This window comes from Mustela putorius, unplaced genomic scaffold (genome assembly GCF_011764305.1).
Source record: "Mustela putorius furo isolate JIRA1106 unplaced genomic scaffold, ASM1176430v1.1 tig00000083_pilon_pilon_pilon, whole genome shotgun sequence".
Taxonomy (NCBI): domain Eukaryota; kingdom Metazoa; phylum Chordata; class Mammalia; order Carnivora; family Mustelidae; genus Mustela; species Mustela putorius.
In genome coordinates, this window is record NW_025421273.1 from 9,488,183 (window position 1) to 9,510,572 (window position 22,390).

Sequence of the window (22,390 nt, forward strand, 5' to 3'; positions counted from 1 at the left end):
TTTGCATTTCTCTGATAATTAGTGACAGTGAACATCTCTTCATGTGTTTATTGGTCATCTTTTTTTTGGGGGAAAAAAATGTCTATTCAGTTCCTCTGCCCTTTTTAGTTAAATTATTTGTTTTGGTGTTTGTTTTTTTTGTTTTTTGTTTTGTTTTGTTTTGGTTTTGAGTTGAGTAAGTTCTTTATATATTTTGGATATTAATCCATTATCAAATACATCATTTGTAAATATGTTTTCCTATTCAGTAAGTTGCCTTTTTGTTTTGTTGATAGTTTCCTTAGGTATGCAGAAGCTTTTTATTTTGATTTAGTCCCAATAGCTTAATATTGTTTCTGTTTTCCTTGACAGAGGAGGCATATCTAGAAAAGTGCTTTTATGGCTTCTATCAAAGAAATTACTGCTTATGTTTTCTGCTGCGAATTTTATGGTTGAATGCTGAGAAATGTATAGAATTGCTGAAGTACTATATTGTACACCTGAAACTAATTTAATATTGTATGTTAACTATACTTGAATAATAAAAAAAAGACAGACCAACGGATCTTATGTTAGCAGTATGAGAAGTTCATTAATATGATTTCAGTTCCACATTACAATTCACTTTTAAAAAACTACTACTTACAGAATTCTAGTGTAGTATCAAAGAAGAATATCCACAATTATCTGAAAAGGGTATTAAAATACTTCTCCCTTTACAACCATATAATATAATTACATGAGGCTGGATCTTTTCCATATACTTCAACCACAACAAATTTGAATGCTGTGAAAGCAGATACGGGAATCCAGCTGGCTCATATAAAGTTAAACATTTAAAATATTTACAAATATGTATAAAAGGACCACTCTTCTCATAAAACTATTTTTGCTTTGGAAACTATAGTTTTTTCCTTAAAATATTTTTATGTGGACATAAAATGGATTTATTTTTACGTGAATTATTTAAGGATGTCTATTTTAATTGCAAGCATGATAAAAATTGATAGATAACCCCACATAAACAAGAACTCTTTGGGATGTCAAGAAATTTTAAGATTGTAAAAAAGATCCTATGATCATGACAGATGCTGGCGAGGATGCGGAGAAAGGGGAACCCTCCTACACTGTTGGTGGGAATGCAAGCTGGTGCAACCTCTCTGGAAAACAGCATGGAGATTCCTCAAAATGTTGAAAATAGAACTGCCCTATGACCCAGCAATTGCACTATTGGGTATTTACCCTAAAGATACAAGCGTAGTGATCCAAAGGGGCACGTGTACTCGAATGTTTATAGCAGCAATGTCCACAATAGCCAAACTATGGAAAGAACCTAGATGTCCATCAACAGATGAATGGATCAAGAAGATGTGGTATATATACACAATGGAATACTATGCAGCCATCAAAAGAAATGAAATCTTGCCATTTGCAACAACATGGATGGAACTAGAGCGTATCATGCTTAGCGAAATAAGTCAAGCGGAGAAAGACAACTATCATATGATCTCCCTGATATGAGGAAGTGGTGATGCAACATGGGGGCTTAAGTGGGTATGAGAAGAATAAATGAAAGAAGATGGGATTGGGAAGGAGACAAACCATAAGTGACTCTTAATCTCACAAAACAAACTGAGGGTTGCTGGGGGGAGGGGGTTTGGGAGAAAGGGGTGGTATTATGGACATTGGGGAGGGTATGTGTTTTGGTGAGTGCTGTGAAGTGTGTAAACCTGGTGATTCACAGACCTGTACCCCTGGGGATAAAAATATATGTTTATAAAAAATAAAAAATTATATTAAAAAAAATTGGAGAAAAAAAAAACTTTTGAGAACCTTTGGGCTAGATTTTGCTACGTTGACAAAGTAGCCCTCAAATCTCAACAGCTTGCACAAAATGATCTCTCATTCACACTACAAGTCCATTGGTGTTTTCTGAGGGAATGTGCTCATTGTTTTGTCAGGAGACCAGCCTCATGGAGAGTACATTTGATCAAGATTATATGTTCACGGAGGGCCTGGGTGGTGCAGCTGGTTGGACATCAGACTCTTGGTTTCAGCTCAGGTTGCAATCTCAGGGTTGTGATCTCAGAGTCGGGGGATTGAGATGCCTTGGGCTCCATGCTTAGCATGAGGAGTCTGCTTGGGATTCTCTCTCCCTCTCCCTCTGCTGCTCCTTCACCCCTCAAATAAATAAGTAAATCTTTAAAAAATTTCTACACTCCAATAACAAGAAAAATGGCAGTATGGCAAAATTTGCAAAGGCTTAGAAATGTTACTTGGAAGTTACACATGCTACTTTCACTAACTAGTCGTCTTTCTAAGAAAGTCACATGGTCACACTTCACTTTAAGGGGGCAATAACAGTTAATTTTGCCATATACCCAAAAGAAAATCCAGTGAACAATATAATGAGTACCATGTATGCTAATTCTAATCCATACATACATGCCTGAAGCACTGAGTTAAAAAGGATTATGAGGCTGCATCTTAGACATCTCCATATGTTTATTAGTTTTTATTGCTACTGAAACAACCTATCACAGCTTTCGTGTCTTAAAGAAACACAAGTGTATTTTCCTATGGATCTAGAGGTCAGACATCCTAAAATCAGATTGTGGACAGAGATGCGCTTCTTCTGGAGTCTCTAAGGAACAATCAGTTTTTGGTTTTCCAGCTCCTAGAAAATGTGAACTATAGCAATATTTTTCCCTTAAACCAAAAGTAATTGAACACTTGAGGCACCATTGTAAATGCTGGAGATGCTAGGCTGAACAGAAGTTCAAGTCCCAGCTCTTACAGGGCTTAATTCTAGTGAAAATAAAAATGAAGAGATAGATAAACACACATCTATATTAGGAGATTTATATAGACAATGAAGAAAAGGCAGGGAAAAGTAATTAAGAATGGTATGACAGATACTGTTTTAGACAAGGTGGTCAGAAAAGGCCTTTGTGATCAGGCAATAATTGAGTACATCCCTGATGAAAGTGAAGAAACAAATCACAGTGTCTGGAGGCAGAACATTGAGGCATTACAAATAGCAACATTAATGTGGGAGAATGTTTAGAATGTCTGAGAGATATCAAGGAAGGCAGGGTGCTCCTAGAGAGGAGGAGAGGAGGAGAGGAGGTCAGAGAGTGAGCTCGAGGGCAGTAATAATGCAGTGCCTTAAGGACTATGAAAGGAAAATAGCCCTTATTCTGAAATGGGCAGCCAAAGAACCATTTACTTACAGGAATGTTATAATACAGGTGACATTTTTCAGGGATCGCTGGCAACTATGGGGAGACTATAACCTGAGGACAAGCTTAAAAGCCAGAAGACTAGTCAGATGGTCATTGCAATAACATAAAATAGAGATGATGTTGATTTAGATGGGAGCTGTAATGGTGAAGGGGGTGAGAATTGTCTGGATTCCAGATATAGTTTGAAAAAGTCAATAGATATTCAGATGGATAAATGATGTGGGTGTGAAAGAGTCATTACCAAGGTAAGTGGTCACTCTTTAAAACAGAAACGAAAAGAAGAGGAAGGTGATGGAGAAGGGGAGGGGAAAAATGAAGGGGAAAGAGAGGGGAGGAGGGGGAGAGGGAGGGGGGAGAATGGAAGGAAACTGGAGGAAGCCTTCATCTAACTTCTCAGTTGAAAGATTTTTGTATCAGAATGAATAGATTTTCCTGGAAAACTAATACTGTGACTTAGGGAAGTCCTTGGCTATCAGTCAGAAGAATGATAAACCTTATATAAATAAAAATGGTTATCTAGCACCAAAAACTTGAAAGAAAATTTAAAAACTTGAAGTGGTGTTAGACAAATTGACCGCCTGTAGCTGCTTGTGCACATTTGTATAGTCTATGAGAAATAATTTCTCTTTTATGAGTCCAATGTGATGATGTAGCTTTCAACATTAGTACAACATGATTTACTATTATCTAATCCACACCTGAGTAAAATGGCACTGTCCTTCTCTGAACAGAATACAATTTCTCTTGAATAGATTTTTTAACAAGCCTGTATGAAGGTCACAGTTTCTGTCAATTCCACAGTCTCAAGCTAAGGGGAAAGTCCATGCCAAATAAAGCAAGACACTAGACAGAGGGGGACTGCTTCTCCACAAAGGATTTGCTAGTGCCATTTACAAAGAACAGTTCTCCATTTCTTTGCAAAAATTGATTTTAATGCATTGATTAAGCTGGATAGAATTAATAAGCATATATATTATTCATCCATCTTTAATGCACAAGAATATTTTAAACAAATGATGTTTTGTTTTAATACTTTTGTTTCAACAGCCAAACATTGAAGCCTGAGTCATGCTGCACTGAGAATAGACCTCAGAAAATTGTGTTATAGATATCTAATTCCTATTTTCAATTCATCAACTTCCTTTTATTTTCTGATTATTATTAGCATATATCCACTTGTCCCTGTTGCCACCATTACCATCTGACGCAAGCTAGAGTCATCTAGTCATCTGTGGCCCAATAGTAACAAGATCTTCCCACCTTATCTCCACATTGATCTTTCCCAGGTCCAATCCTCCTTTGCAGAGCAATTGGAATGATCCTATTCAAAACTCCAATCACATATTATTCTTCAGCTTAAGAACTTTCAAAAGCCTCCTAGTTCACAGGATAATGAAAACACTGGAGACCTGTAAAGACCTGTCACTGGCCTCTCCATCCTCTTCAGGAGGGGGTCCCTGCTCCTCTTACTGCTCTTGGTTGTGTCCTTTTCAGGACTAACTCTGCTTCCAACCATCCCACCATCTTTGCATAGATTGTGCCCCTTGATGGGACACTACACCCGCATGCTCCTAGTTCATCTCTCTTTCAGATCTCTAACCCTTCTGTTCTTTTTCAGAGAACACTTCTCCAACCACTCCACTCTACTCCAACAAGAGGAGTTCTCCCTGTTATATGCTCTAATCCCATACTCCTCTAGCTTGCAGAACTTAGGAAAGTAGCAACTTTAAACTGTGCAATTATTTAATGAATGGTTGTCTCTCTTACCAGACAGCAAGCTTCAAGAGGGAGGGACCCACGTCAGTTAAAGCTCAGCAGCCTGCCACAAAGTAAGATAGATATTCAGTAACTATTTAAAGAAAGATAAATGCATGTATAAATTATTCACAAAGCAAAGGAAACATTTTATAAAAGAAGAGTAAGAGTAAGAACAGAATATATCAAAATACTTGAGTAAAAGTGAAACATATTTAGAATCTAGAAATTTAAATAATCAACTATAATTGTGAAATGGATAATTGGATGAAAAGAAGCTTGATAAATTCAGATCTTTTAATTTTGTTCAAAGGCCATTCGTCTGTTCACCTCCTGCCTTATTGGTTTGTGGAAAACCTTACCTTTTTTTTTCCTGTATGTTAAGAGCTATAAACCATAATAGTAAGTATAAGGATTTTTTTTTACATTAGTGCAAAGAAAGAGATTCAGAGGCCACTAATTAATGCACTTAGAAAGCAAATGAAACACATGGCAGAAACAGAGACTCGAGAAATAAGTGAATCAGAAAATCATTTCAGTGCATGGTGCCTAAAATTATAGGTCTAAAAAGTGATTGTGCCATTCACCCTTTTATCTTTGGAGGGCAATGTTCAAAATGTATTGCAAATATATCCTCAGTCTTACAATTTGAATGGGTTCTATTTCAGTTGGATGAATACATACACAAGACAAATGTTCTCCCTGCTCTGCAACAATCATAAAGTTTTTCTTAAAAGACAGTTTGCTTTCAAATCAGTGTAGGACAAATTTGTGAATCATTCTAGGAGGACTGTACAGTAGCTCTTTGTCTGATCTTTATTTAGCTTAAAGATTCAAAACAATAGGCTTTCAAACATTTATCTTGATTGTTATCAAATAGAAATCAATGTTGCCCTGGATTCTAAAATGTACAAAAATACTTCTAAAAATCAAATAATAAAAATAACGTTGAGTTTTAAAGTTCACGTTGGTCAACATCCCCCTATGAACATAGCAAGAATTGTTGTTGACTTTTTAAAAAAGGAATAAATCCATTTTATTTCTTTCTCTCTCTCTCTCTCTCTATAGATAGATAGATAGATAGATAGATAGATGTCTCTATATATGTCTCTCTCTATATATTTATATAGAGAGAGTTCATAAGCAGAGGTGAGCAGGGGAGATGGGTAGAGGGAGAAAGAGAGAATCTTAAGCAGACTTCATGGACACAGGACTTGATTTTACAACCCTGAGGTCATGACCTGAGCCAAAATCCAGAATCAGATCCTTAACCCACTGAGCCCTCCGAGCACCCCAGGAAAAAATCCATTCTTCATAACTTATCTCAATTCCCATATTATACTTTTTAAAACAAAGTGAGGTGAAACAGAGAAAAATTGTAATAAAAATTTCACCTTGATCTCATTAGCAAAATACTTAAACAAATGAAATAATGTGTTTATAAGCTGCAATAATACAACCTGCCTTTGAAAGTTGTGGTGACAATTTGTAAACATCCAAACCTCACATTTGCCTCTTTGAACACATAGAACCAGGGCCAGTGTTGTAATCATCAGTGCCAGTCAACCAAATATTTCCTTTCCCCCGTTTTCTATGCACACAGTAGGATAGTATTTATTAGGATAACATAGCCATGAACTTGCTCTGACCAATGAAATATTAGAAGTTATGGGTGTAATCTTTGAGTAGATGCTTTGATAGCTAGTGCACAATTTGCAAGGTTTCTTTGCCACTGCCACTGGCTGACTTTGCTGGGAATGGTAGACACTCATTCATCTTGGTTTCCAGTTGTAAAGATTTTGATTAGCACCCTGGCCAATCCACTGTAGACATGTATCTTGAGTGAGAAATATGTTTTTGTTCTTCTAAGTCTTTTGTTCTTCTAAGTCTTCTAAGTCTTTAAATCTTGAATTTGTTTATTTCTCTACCATATCATAGCCCATCCTATATGATCCATACTTGCAAATTCAAGCCATCAAAAATACTTTCAAATATTGTATTATGCCGATGCACCTGGGTAGCTTAGTGGGTTAAGCCTCTGCCTTTGGCTCAGATCATGGTCTCAGGGTCCTGGGATTGAGCCTCACATCAGGCTCTCTGCTCTGATCTCTCTCAGAAGGGAGCTTGCTTCTCCCTCTCTCTCTGCCTGACTCTCTGACTACTTGTGATCTCCCTCTCTCTCTCTGTCAAATAAATAAATAAATAAATAAATAAAATCTTTAAAAAATTCTTCTTGAGAGATATATCACTCATATGTATGTACATATATATATATATGTGTGTGTGTATGTGAGAGATATATTTCTCAAATAAATAAATAAATAAAAATAAATGTATATATATATTTTTCATATGGGCATCACAGAATAAAATAGATCCAAGTATGCAAAGATTATATAATGTCATCAGGTTTTGATTTATTCTTACCTTTACATCTTTTTCAAATTTTCTAGTAATGTTTTTAACCTAAGAGAGGAAAACTATATATATTTCTATAATTATCTAATAGCAAGTACATCTGTTGTACTCTTTTTCACAGGTATAGCATATTTAATTGTTACTGAAAATAATACCATTTGTTCTTAAAATACATTGTCTGGGAAGTAAGAGTTCATTCTCTAGTGTCTTCCAGTGTTATGCTCATATTAAAATATCTAAAACAACTTCAATTTTCATGCATTACCAAAAAGAAGCACATATCATTGTGAGGGATTGTACAAATGACTACACTTATGTACAATTTGTCTAGGAATCCCAAACATTAGAAATGTCATCATCCAGTTGGTGATTCAACAAAAGTTCTCTGAGCACCTGGAAACACATCTTTCATCTGCTGCTGTTATTCCTTGAGTTAAGTAACAACTCCATGATAGAGAGAAGCTGAAGGAGAATTTAGTTCATCCACCTACATGGAGAGAGCTAAATCTGATTTTCTTGCTTCCAGATAATGTCAACAATTTTATGTCATTTAAACAAAAACAAATTTCCAAGCAGGTACTCCCTTCACTTCAGGCAATCTACCATTTCTGTACCCATGGCAGATCTCTAGACACTTCTTATGAGGGTCTGTACATAAATGAAAGTAATCTCTATGACAGGAGAGCAAAAGTGAGCAGTTTCTTTGCCATGGCTATTATTCTTCATTTATTAAGTAGAAGTGCAAGAAAAGTAATCAAGCTATAGCAGTTCTCTCATCTGTAATACAGGGTTAATCTCATTAGTTATTTCAATGGATTGTGAGTTTAAAATGAGCCAATCCATACAGACTGCCTGGCGCCTAGTGTTTCCTTAATTGTAATTGTTTTTATGGTAATTTTATATATATATAATGTATACATGTATATGTATATATATGTATATATATAATGTATTATTTAATATAAACAATTTATATAACAGATATCATAATACATATAATTTATATAATATATTATATATAAATGTAATACAATGTATAATATGTATTATTATCAATAAATTATATGTGTATAGACATTTCCCAAGTTCGTCCCTATCATCCTCTTTTTTCCCACCCCATACTCTTTTTCCATGGAAATTTTTCTCAGTCTCCAGGCTTCCATTATCAATTCTAAAAAAGAGCCAAAACATACATACTCAACCCCAATTTTCAAACTGTTATTTCCAATTCCCTTTAGAAAATTTTCAACTGGATATCCCATCATTTCTCCAAAGTCTATATATTTATATCATGTGTAATATCCCCAGTCCCATGCTGGCCTTCAACTTGGATGAGGATGGTGTTTATTTTAGGACCTGACTTAGAGGGGTCTGCTCCTACCCTTCCCTGACTGCATTCATCTCCACAGAGCAAAACTTTGTAAGACTAAAAAGTGTCATCACTATACAGAGGATCTGTATACAAACTATACAGAAGATTGAGGAAGCTCGACCTTCAATGGAATTACATTCCGATAAACCCATCATAAATTGAAAATACCTTAAGTCAAAAATGCATATAATACACCTAACCTAATGAACATCGTAGCTTAACCTAGCCTACTCTAAATATTCTCAGAACACTTACAGTAGCCTACAATTGGGCAAAATCATCTATTATGAAGCCTATTTTATAGTAAGGCATTGAATGTGTCATGTAATTTGTTGAACACTGTACTAACAGTGAAAACCAGAATGGTTATATGGGTAAAGAATGGTTGTAAGTGTATCAGCAGTCACACTTGTGAGTGCCTGGTGACTGAGAATTGTGGTTCACTGTTGCTACCTAGTATCACAAGAGAGTACCCTACTGTATATCACTAGCGCAGGAAAAAAATCAAAAGTCAAAACTCAAAGTATGATGTTTACTGAAGTTGAATCATCTTTGCACCATCATAAAGTAGAAAGTTGAACCATCATAGGTTGTGGACCATCTGTATAGTTATATCATAATTGCCCTATTTTTTCAAAAGCAAGAAAAACTATTGACAGATTAATAGTCCAAAAGTAAGTTTCCCAATTAACTGTATAAGAATTAAACATTCAATACTTGGTTCATGAAAACTAAAGTCTTATATTTAATATTTCTATAAACAATGTTAGCTGATTTGCTAAATCTCTTTTCTGTCTATACTTTGGTAATTAGCTCTCCTCCTTCTCTCCATTTTCCACTTCAGAAAACATTTCTGACTTTAACTTCTCAAAATTGGAACTGAACAATTTCTAAGCAGGAAAAGATAAATGACCATTAATTCAACTGATAATTAACCACCTGAAAATCAACAAAAGACTGTGTCATCATAATTTCCTGTCTTTCTACAATTTTAGATTTTATTTTCCTCCTAGTAGAAATTGTTATCTTCTGAAATCAAAAGACGTGGCAGCTGCACATAGAGTAGCGTGCCCTGGCCTCTCCAGAACTGAAGATGCCTCTTCCTGCACTTCTCAGCATCTGGAAAGCTAGGATCTTCCCTCCTGTCATCAACGAACTTGACTACACGAAGGCAAAATAGCCAAGGATGGGAGAGCTGATGTTGATTTTCTTGGCTTCCTCTGGCGAAGGGCAGGTCACTTAAACTTTTCTAGATTTCACTTACCTCATCTCTCAAATGCATAGCCCTCTCACATCTAAACCTCTGCTCCTATCTATGTGACCTATCACTTTGTGGAAATTTGAAACAAATGGACACTTTTAACCAACTGAGCCACCCAGGCACCCCTGCAAATGATATTTTTAAGAGTAAAATGTTCAATAGACTTTTCCTCATTTGCATGTGTATAATGATTCATGAGACCACTTGATTTGGGGAAACATGATAAAGAAAGACAAAAACAAAAATAGTAGCTAAACAAGTAAACTCATTTAAAGGATGAAACAAAACCTTTGTACCATTGATCTATTTTCATAGGATAAGCTCTAATCAAGGAAGCAGATACACATGGCATATCAGGCCTTGGCGCTTTCTAATTATCTTCTATAAAAGCCTATGTTTCAGCTGATAAGTGTACAGTTTCCAAAATACCTCATGTTCTTCCTCACCTACAACTTTACAAATATTTTTTTTTCAGAGTTGCCTCATTTGTCTAGAAAAATCCCTATACCTACTTGAAGATGCAGTTCCCCCCTTCAAATAACCTGCCCTCATAATTCCCAGGCAGGATTAACTGGTCACATACTTGTCTATCCTGCTAGACTGTAAGAATCTCTGTATTTCCAAACCTAACATAGAACTGGGCATACAGATGGGATTTAATGCAATTTAATAAATAATATATAATTACTCTTAGTAAAAATATTTTTTAAACTTCTGCTATTATTTTTTTCTTATAGTTTGACATTTTATTACTATTCCATGGGGATTTCTAAAGGTTAACTTTTTATCTTCCTTGTGCTCCTGTTATTATGATCTTAAAACTGTGTTCCTGCCACCAAAAGTAGACAGCCAAGCATTACTTCTATCTCATGTATTGGAAATGAGCTATAGTTTTACCTAACGTGTTTTTCGTTTTGGCCAAGTATTCAGTATGATGTTTAGCCACACCTAATGTCTTGCACAAATCTTGCATTTCCCCTTCAATGTTCTGTTGATGTTAAAAACCAAATTGTGGTCCATGAAACTGATGTTTATAGTGTATACTCTTATGGTTCATGGTAGTCAATAGTTAACACCTATAAGATACATTTTACAGAAAAAGTTGGAGGTACTTGAAAAAAATTATAGTCTAGAGAATATACTATGCCTTTCTTAAGTGATTAATTTCGGAAAAATTATTTTAGTTTGATAAATACTATCATGTTGTTAATATCAATAACCTTCATCAACTGTCTAAATAGCTTTCTGTTGATACCAAATATATTGCTCCAAAGGTAAAAGTCATTAGCCATTTGCTCAATGCTGAAATTAATCTTTAAAAAACCCAATTCAAAAATGGGAAGAGCATCTGAATAGATATTTTTCCAAAAAAAAGATATACAGGTGGCAAACAGACACATGAAAAGATGCTCAACATCACTAGCCATCAGAAGAATTTGAATCAAGACCACAATGAGATATTACCTTACACCAGTCAGAATGGCTAAAATAAAAAAGACAAGAAATGAATGTTGGCAAGCATGTGGGGAAAAAGAAACCATTGTGTACTGTTGGTGGGAATATAAGTTGGTACTGCTACTGTGGAAAACAGTATTGAGGTTCCTCAAAAAATTAAAAATAGCATTAAGGAACCACATGATTGATGAGCACTGAGTGTTATATACAACTGAAGAATTATTGAACACTACATCTGAAACTAATGATGTACTATATGTTGGCTAATTGAATTTAAATTAAAAAAAGAAAAGTAAGAAAAAAAGAGAAAAAAACAGACATAATAAATGATCCCCAAATTTTAGTACTGGGTATTTAACCAAGGAAAACGAAAACACTAATTCAAGTATATGCACCCCTGGAGGAGTCAAGACGGCAGAGAAGTAGCAGGTTGAGACAACATCAGGTAGCAGGAGATGAGCTAGATAGCTTATCAAACCATTGTAAACACCTACAAATCCAACAAGAAATCGAAGAGAAGAAGAGCAACAATTCTAGAAACAGAAAATTGACCACTTTATGAAAGGTAGGACTGGCGGAGAAGTGAATCCAAAGCAACGGGAAGAAAGACCTCGGGGGAGGAGCTGGCTCCCAGCAAGCAGCGGAGCAACAGAGCACAAAATCAGGACTTTTAAAAGTCTGCTCCACTGAGGGACATCACTCCAGAGGCTAAACTGGAGTGAAGCCCATGTGGGGTCAGCGTGGCCCCTGGCCCCCTGGCGTCACAGAAGGATCAGGGGTGTCTGAGTGTTGCAGAGCTCGCAGGTATTATAGCAGGAAGCTGGTTACAGAGACAGAGCTGAGGAGTGAGCTCTCAGCTCCAGGTTACCTTGAATGGGTCAAAGGGTGCCTGAGCTCAGAGCACAGTGGGAGATCAGGGAGATGGGGGTGATTGAGTGCTTTTCTCTGAGGAGTGGGGAGCTGAACTCTCGACTCTTCCGGGCCAGAGCTTGGGAGGCCGCCATTTTCACTTCCTTCCTCCTGAACACTACAGAAAGTGTTCAGGGAACAAAAATTCTCAAAAGCAAAAAAAAAAAAAAAAAAAAAAAAAGTTCTTGAAAGCAAACCCAAGCAGATTACTTAGCCTGTCCCCTGGTAAAGATGGTGCAATTCCACCCCGGGCAAGACATTTCAGAATCACTACAACAGGCCCCTCTCCTAGAAGATAAACAAGAAATCCAGCCAAGACCAAGTTCACTTACCAAGGAGAACAGCAGAATTCCAGAGGAGGAGAAAGCAAAGCATGAAATTCATGGCTTTCTCCACATGATTCTTTAGTCTTGCAGTTAATTTAATTTTTTTTCTTCTGCTAAAGTTTTTTAACTTTTACCCTTTCCTCTTTTAACGTTTTTCAACTAGTTTATATTAACGATACCTTTCATAAAAAAATAATTTTTGAACCTTCGTTATTATATTCATATTTTATCCATCATTGTATATAACTTTAGTTTTTGTATACACATAGAGCTTTTTCCTCTAAAAAATTTGGGGTGCAATTTCTTCTAATTGATCAAAATATGCCCTAAATCTAGCTCCGGCTTGTTCTAGTCTCCGGCCTGAGCAAATTCTCTCCACTTTCTTTTTCTTTATTCTCCCAACCAACTTATTTTACCAACTCCTTTTATAGAAATTAGGAAAAAATTTTTTTTTTCATCTTATGGCATATTCCATCACTTCAGGGTTTTTACACTTATATAAGTTTTTCATTCTTTAAAATTTGGGGAGGTAGTTTCTTCTAAAAGACCAAAATATTCCCAAAATTAAGTGAGTGACCCTGTTCTAGTCACGAGTCTAATATATATATATATATATATATATATATATATATTCTTTTTCTTTTTTATATTTTTTATTTATTTGTTTTCTTTTTTAAATTTTTTTTTCTGAAATTCTTTTTATCCCCTTTCTCCACCCCCGCCCCCATGATTTGGGGTCTCTTCTGATTTGGTTAAGTGCATTTTCCTGGGGTCTTTGCCACCCTTTTAGTATTTTATTTGCTCCTTCATATATTCTTATCTGGACAAAATGACAAGGCAGAAAAAGTCACTACAAAGATAAAGAACAAGAGGCAGTACCATAGGCTAGGGACCTAATCAATACGGACACTGGTAATGTCAGATCTAGAGTTCAGAATGATGATTCTCAAGGTTCTAGACGGGCTCGACAAAGGCATGGAAGATATTAGAGAATCCCTCTCTGGAGAAAAAAGCCCTTTCTGGAGAAACAAAAGAACTAAAATCTAACCAAGTTGAAATAAAAAAAGCATTAATGAGGTGTAATAAAAAATGGAGACTCTCACTGCTAGGATAAATGAGGCAGAAGAAAGAATTAGTGATATAGAAGACCAAATGACAGAGAATAAAGAAGCTGAGCAAAAGAGAGACAAATACTGGACCATGAGAAGAGAATTTGAGAGATAAGTGACACCATAAGATGAAAAACATTAGAATAATCGGGATTCCAGAAGAAGAAGAAAGAGAGGGGGGGGCAGAAGGTATATTGAAGAGAATTATTATAGTGAATTTCCCTAATATGGCAAAAGGAACAAGTACCAAAATTCAGGAGGTTAAGAGAACCCCCCTCAAAATCAATAAGAATAGGTCCACACCCCATCATCTAATAGTAAAATATACAAGTCTTAGCAACAAAGAGAAAATCCTGAAAGCAGCCCGGGAAAAGAAGTCTGTAACATACAATGGTAAAAATATTAGATTGACAGCAGACTTAGCCACAGAGACCTGGTAGGCCAGAAAGAACTGGCATGATATATTCAAAGCACTAAACAAGAAAAACATGCAGCCAAGAATACTATACCCAGCTAGGCTATCATTGAAAATAGAAGAAGAGATAAAAAGCTTCCAGGACAAACAAAAACTGAAAGAATTTGCAGACATCAAACCAGCTCTATAGGAAATATTGAAAGGGGTCCTCTCAGCAAAGAGAGAGCCTAAAAGTAGTAGATCAGAAAGGAACAGTGACAATATACAGTAACAGTCACCTTACAGGCAATACAATGGCACAAAATTCATATCTCTCAAAAGTTACCCTGAATGTAAATGGGTTAAATACCCCCATTCAAAAGACACAGGGTATCAGAATGGATAAAAAACAAAACCTATCAATATGCTGCCTATAAGAAACTCATTTTAGACCCAAAGACACCTCCAGATTTAAAGTGAGGGAATGGAAAACAATGTACCATGCTAATGGACATCAGAAGAAACCTGGGGTGGCAATCCTTATATCAGATCAATTAGATTTTAAGCCAAAGACTATAATAAGAGATAAGGAAGAACACTATATCATACTCAAAGGGTCTGTCCAACAAGAAGATCTAACAATTTTAAATATCTATGCCCCTAAAATGGGAGCACCCAACTATATAAACCAATTAATAACAAAATTAAACAAACTCATTGACAAGAATACAAAATAATAGGGGAATTTAACACTCCCCTCACTGAAATGGACAGATCATCCAAGCAAAATATCAACAAGGAAATAAAGGCCTTAAGTGACACATTGGACAGGATGTACATCATAGATATATTCAGAACATTCCATTCCAAAGCAACAGAATACACATTCTTCTCTAGTGCACATGGAACATTCTCCAGAATAGATCACATCCTGGGTTACAAATCAGGTCTCAACTGGTATCAAAAGATTGAGATCATTCCCTGCATATTTTCAGACCACAATGCTCTGAAGCTAGAACTCAATCACATAGAGGGAATTTGGAAAGAACCCAAATACATGGAGACTAAACAGCATCCTTCTAAAGAATGAATGGGTCAACCAGGAAATTAAAGAAGAATTGAAAAAATTCATGGAAACAAATGATGATGAAAACTCAATGGTTCAAAATCTGTGGGATGCAGTGAAAGCAGTCCTGATTGGAAAATATATAGCAATTCAAGCCTTTCTCAAGAAACAAGAAAGGTCTCAAATACACAACCTAACCCTTCACCTAAAAGAGCTGGAGAAAGAACAGCAAAGAAAGCCTAAACCCAGAAGGAGAAGAGAAATCATAAAGATCAGAGCAGAAATCAATGAAATAGAAACTAAGAAAACAATAGGACAAATCAATGAAACTAGATGCTTGTTCTTTGAAAGAATTAATAAAATTGATAAACCCCTGGCCCGACTTATCAAAAAGAAAGGAGAAAGGACCCAAATAAATAAAATCATGAATGAAAGAGGAGAGAACCCAACCAACACCAAAGAAATACAAACAATTATAAGAAGATATTATGAGCAACACTACACCAACAAATTTCACAATCTGGAAGAAATGGATGCATTCCTAGAGAAATATAAACTACCACAACTGAACCAGGAAGAAATAGAAAACCTGAACAGACCCATAACCAGTAAGCAGATTGAAGCAGTCATCAAAAATTTCCCAACAAATTAAAGTCTATGGCAAGACGGCTTCCCAGGGGAATTCTACCAAACATTTACATGGATCCCACCAAAAAAGAGAATTACAGACCAATATCCTTGATGAACACAGATGTGAAAATTCTCACCAAAATACTGCCCAATAGGATCCAACAGTACATTAAAAGGGTTATTCACCATGACCAAGTTGGATTTATTCCAGGGCTGCAAGGTTGGTTCAACATCGGCAAATCAATAAATGTGATACAATACATTAATAAAAGAAAGAACAAGAACCATATGATACTCTCAATAGATGCTGAAAAAGAATTTGACAAAGTACAGCATCCCTTCCTAATCAAAACTTTTCAAAGTGTAGGGATACAGAGCACATTCCTTAATATTACCAAAGCCATTTATGAAAAACCCACCGCAAATATCATTCTCAATGGAGAAAAACGAAAAGCTTCTCTGCTAAGGTCAGGAACATGGCAGGGATGTCATGCTATTCAACATAATACTAGAAGTGTTAGCCTCAGCAATCAGACAACAAAAAGAAATAAAAGACATTAGAATTGGCAAAGAAGTCAAACTCTCACTCTTTGCAGATGATTTGATTCTTTATGTGGAAAACCCAAAAGACTTCACTCCAAAACTGCTAGAACTCATACAGGAATTTAGCAAAGTGTCAGGATATAAAATCAATGCACAGAAATCAGTTGCATTTCTATACACCAACAGCAAGACAGAAGAAAGAGAAATTAAGGAGTCAATCCCATTTACAAGTGCACCCCAAACCATAAGATACCTAGGAATAAACCTAACCAAAGAGGCAAAGAATCTGTACTTAGAAAACTAAAAAGTACTCACAAGAGAAATTGAGGAAGACACAAAGAAATGGAAAAATGTTCCATGCTCCCAGATTGGGAGAACAAATATTGTGAAAATGTCTATGCTACCTAAAGCAATCTACACATTTAATGCAACCCCTATCAAAATCCCATCCATTTTTTTTTAAAGAAATGGAACAAATAATCCTAAAATTTATATGGACCCAGAAAAGACCTTGGATAGCCAAAGGAATATTGAAAAAGAAAGCCAAAGGAGTATTAAAAAAGAAAGCCAAAGTTGATGGCATCACAATTCCAGACGTCAAGCTCTATTGCTAAGCTGTCATCATCAAAACAGTATGGTGCTGACACAGAAACAGACACATAGATCAATGGAACAGAATAGAGAGCCCAGGTATAGACCCTCAACTCCTTGGTCAACTAATCTTCTACAAAGCAGGGAATAATGTCCAATGGAAAAAATACAGCCTCTTCAACAAATGGTGTTGGGAAAATTGGACAGCCACATGCAGAAAAATGAAACTGGACCATTTCCTTACACCACACATGAAAATAGACTAAAAATGGATGAAGGACCTCAATGTGAGAAAGGAATCCATCAAAATCCTTGAGGAGAACACAGGCAGCAACCTCTTGGACCTCAGCTGCAGCAACTTCTTCCTAGGAACATCGCCAAAGGCAAGGGAAGCAAGTGCAAAAAGGAACTATTGGGATTTCATCAAGATCAAAAGCTTTTGAACAGCAAAGGAAACAAACAGTTAACAAACAAACAAACAATTAACAAAAGCAAAAGATAACTGACAGAATGGGAGAAGATATTTGAAAATGACATATCAGGTAAAGGGCTAGAATAGAAAATCTATAAAGGGCTTAGCAAACTCAACACCGAAAGAACAAATAATCCAATCAAGAAATGGGCAGAGGACATGAACAGACATTTCTGCAAAGATGTCTTCTTTGCAGCAGACACATGAAAAAATGCTCCACATCACTCGGCATCAGGGAAATACAAATCAAAACCACAATGAGATACCACCTCACGCCAGTCAATGGCTAAAATTAACAAGTCAGGAAATGATAGATTCTGGCAAGGATGCAGAGAAAGGGGAACCCTCCTACACTGTTGGTGGGAATGCAAGCTTGAGCAACCACTCTGGAAAACAGCATGGAGGTTCCTCAAAAAGTTGAAAATAGAGCTACCTTATGACCCAGCAATTGCACTACTGGGTATTTACCCTAAGGATACAAACGTACTGATCCGAAGGGGCACATGCCCCTGAATGTTTATAGAAGCAATGCCCACAATTGCCAAACTATGGAAAGTACCTAGATGTCCATCAACAGATGAATGGATGAAGAAGATGTGGTATATATATATATATAGAATGGAATACTATGCAGCCATCAAAAGAAATGAAATCTTGCCTTTTGCAACGACATGGATGGAACTAGAGGGTACTATGTTTAGCAAAATATCAGGAGGGAGACAAACTGTAAGTGACTCTTAATCTCACAAAAGAAACTGAGGATTACTGGAAGGAGGGGGGTTGGGAGAGGGTGATGGGGTTATGGACATTGGGGACGGTCCCCAATGTGCTATGGTGAGTGCTGTGAAGTGTGTAAACCTGGTGATTCACAGACCTGTACCCCTGGGGATAAAAATACATTATATGTTTATAAAAAAATTTTTTTTAAGATTTTATTTATTTATTTGACAGAGAGAAATCACAAGTAGACAGAGAGGCAGGCAGAGAGAGAGAGAGAGGGAAGCAGGCTCCCTGCTGAGCAGAGAGCCCGATGCGGGACTCGATCCCAGGACCCTGAGATCATGACCTGAGCCGAAGGCAGCGGCTTAACCCACTGAGCCACCCAGGTGCCCTATAAAAATTTTTTAAAAATTAATTTAAAAAGCCAAATATATGCACCCCTGTGTTCATTGTAGCATTATTTACAATAGCCAAGATATGGACGCAACCTAAGTGTTCACTGATAAACAAATGGATAAAGAAAATGTGACATATATAAAAATTTATATATAGATAATGGAATATTATTCAGCCATAATAAAAGATGAGATCTTGACATTTGCAACAACATGGATGCACCTAGAGGGTATTAAAGTGAAAAAGAAAAATACTATAAGATTTCATTTATATGTTAAATCTAAAAAAAAATAAAACAAATGAATAAACAACAAAAAAGCAGAGGCAGACCTATAAATACAGAGAACAAACTATTGTTGTCAGAGGGGAGGAGAGTGGTAGGATGGACAAAATGAGTGCAAGGGAGTGGGAGATACAGGTTTCCATAACGGAGTGAATAAACCAGGGGAATAAGAGGCACAGCATGGGGAATATAGTCAATGACATCGTAATAGTGTTGTATAATGACAGATGGTAGCTATTCTTGTGGTGAGCATAGAATAAGGTATAGAGAAGTTGAATCACTATGCTGTACACCTGAAGTTAATGTAACATTGTGTGTCAACTATACTCAAATTAAAAAAAAAAATACCCCATTGGAATTCTGTTATTGTTCCTACATTTGGTTATGCTGAACTCTGGAGAGAGAAGGGAGAGAAAATGAAGTAGTACGTGTCTCCCACACATGCGGCAATCATCTTGGACTTCAGTGTGTGTAACCAGCTCCCAGAACACCTCCGTCTGAGGTTTGAATTGGACTGATCTGAGGGGAGTGCTATAGAAATTTGGCTCTCTCTTAATGTAACTTTCATTTTTCCATCTGAAACTACTCCAACCAATCCCAAATAATTTTCAAGGGGTTTACTAGACATAAGTTTCAGGAAATAAGAGATATTATGGTAATCATGCTTAATTAACAGCACAATGGCTGTGATTCATAAATAGCAAGGGAATACTTTCGAATTAAGCAATGTGTACATATTCAAACTGAAAACTGCTAAGCTCTGGAATATCAGCAGACACAAATTTCCAGAGATGAGAATGGGAAGTGAGAGAAATAGGGCCTAGGTCGGGTATGAGAGGGGGCAGAGAAGTTTCTTAAAAAGAAGTCAAAGTAGGTACTTTTGATGGAGTTTGCATACATATATCTAAGATGCTGCCTGAATGAACAAAAACAGAAGATAAGCCAGTTCTCAGATAGCAGATGTTATACACACACACACACACACACAAGCCTACATATGTGTAGAAAGAGAGAGAGACAGACAGACAGGAAGGGAAGGAAACTGAAAAATATCTTACCACACAGACTCCAGAAATATTTAATAATTACTTCAAAATTTACCTAGAATTTTTCAAATCTTCATTTCAAAATGATGCAATAAAAAACTACAGTAAGCTAGAGTACAGGATGTATAAATTCTTATTTCAAGAAAATTTTCATTCCCAATCTTTTTTTTTTTTTTTAAATTTCTAAACCTTAAAAAACAACAAGAAACCCCTCACCTGAACTTTAAAGATTCTGGGAAATGATCATCATGAATGACCTTTATAGGACAAGCACCAAAAAGCACAGCTTCGCTTTCACTGTTAATCATCTACCTAAATCCTTATGTAAGCGGCTTCCCATACTCCTTCTTTGTAAGCATTATTTTTTTAAATATGGAACACATTCAACACCGACTGCTAAATTGGTTAAACCCACATGGCAAGAAGGGCAGCCAACAATCTGGAGTGTGTTAAAAATGGTAATACATTAAAAATAATTTCTTGCAAACTCAGTGACAGGGCAGAAACTTATAAAAATAATGTTGACATTCTAACTATATTCTAGTAAATGCATCAGGATTTTATGTATGTGAGTATATACATATTTAAAATCAGATATAATAGGAACTTACATAACCATGAAGCTAAATTCTTGAACTATAATCTTTCAAGCAAACTCCCATTTATCTTGCCTAAATATTTGTAACACTGGGTATCATAAGTCTTTGTGATATCATAAAAAGATGCCTTGAATGAATATGTCAGTTGCAGAAAATATGACTCATACTAAGTATTGCCTTAAAGAACTGGAAAGATTCACTTGCTGTAAACACCAAAAAGCATATAAATTGCACCTTGGCGAAAAAGCTACTTTGAAATTTTAGCTAATTTCAAGATGAGAAGTACTTCACATGTCCATATTGCAGGCATGAGCATGAAGGTTAAGGAAGTCTTTCACCAAATTGTTTTAATAAAATAAATTCTTTATGGAAATATGACTTCTTTTAACTTAGATGCTGCAAGAAGATCTTTATAGTTATGAATGGCACTTCTTTTCTTTTTCTTTCTTTCTTTCTTTTTTTTTTTTTTAACCAATGGACACAAAAAGATTCAGAAAAAGAAAAAAAAAAGAGACAATGCTGAAGTATGAAATTACATGAGCTTGATCCTGGCTCTGTTTGGGCCTCTTTTTCTGTACAGGCATACCTCATTTTATTGTACTTTGCAGATACTGTGTTTTTTACAAATTGAAGGTTTGTGGCAACTCCGCATCAAGCATTATTGGAAAATGCTATTTTTCCAATAGCATTTGTTCACTTTGTGTCTCCTGTCACATTCTGGTACTTAACCCAATATTTCAAACTTTTTCATTATTACTATACTTTTTTATGGTGATCTGTGATTAGTGGTCTTTGATGTTACTATTGTAATTGTTTTAAGATGCTGCAAACTGCAACCACATGAGACAGCAAAAAACTGGTATTGTGCATGTTCTGACTGCTCCACTGACTAGCCATTTCTCATCTTTCTCTCCTTCTTTGGGCCTCTCTATTCCCTAAGACACAACAATATTAAAATTCATTCAGTTAGCAACCCTGCAATGGTCTCTAAATGTTCAAGTGAAGGGAGGAGTCACACATCTCTCAGTTTAAATGAACAGCTAGAAATAATTAAAATTAGTGAGGAAGGCATGTTGAATGCCAAGACTGGCTGAAATCTTGGACTCTTGCACCAGTTAATCAAGTTGTAAATGCACATGACGTTATTGAAGAAAATTAAAAGCATTATTTCTGTGAACACATGAAAAATAAGGAAGAGAAATGGGGCGGGAGTGCCTGGGTAGTTCAGTTTAGGCTTAGGTCATGATCCCATGGTCCTGGGATCAAGCCCCACATCAACGGGGTGCCTGCTTCTTTCTCCCTTTGCTGCTCCCCCTGCTTGTGCGCTCTCTCTAAACTAAAATCTTTAAAAACAAAGCAAAACTAAGCAAAAAGTGAAACAGACTTATTGCTGATGTAGAGAAAGTCTGAGTGGTCTGGATAGAAGATCAATCCAGCAACAACATTCCCTTAAGCCAAAGCCTAATCCACATCAAGGCCCTAATTCTCTTCAGTTCTATGAAGGCTGAGAGTGGTGGGGAAGCTTCAGAAGACAAGCTGGAAGCTGACAGAGGATGGGTCATGAAGTTTGAGGAAAGAAGCCATCTCCACAATACCAATGAAAGAAGCAACAAGGGCTAATGTGGACGCTGCACTAAGATCCAGCCAAGACAATTCATGAAAATGGCTACCCTAAACAACAGATTTTCAGTGTAGATGAAACAACCTTTTACTAGAAGATGATGATATGGAAGACTTTCACAGCTTGAGAAGAGAAGTTAATCCCTAATGTCAAAGCTTCAAAGAACAGGCTGACTCTCTCAGGGGCTAATATAGCTAATG

The 22,390-nt window shown here is 36.2% G+C and overlaps 1 protein-coding gene across 2 annotated transcripts in view; it reads right to left on the reverse strand.

Moving 5' to 3' along the window:
- Positions 1–22,390, reverse strand: part of INPP4B (inositol polyphosphate-4-phosphatase type II B) — an 830,315-nt gene that overhangs the window by 480,223 nt on the left and 327,702 nt on the right. For both annotated transcript variants that reach the window (XM_004768441.3, XM_004768440.3), the window contains exon 3: positions 4,992–5,043. The gene's annotated coding sequence lies outside the window, so the exon portion shown is untranslated. The remainder of the gene's footprint in view (positions 1–4,991; positions 5,044–22,390) is intronic.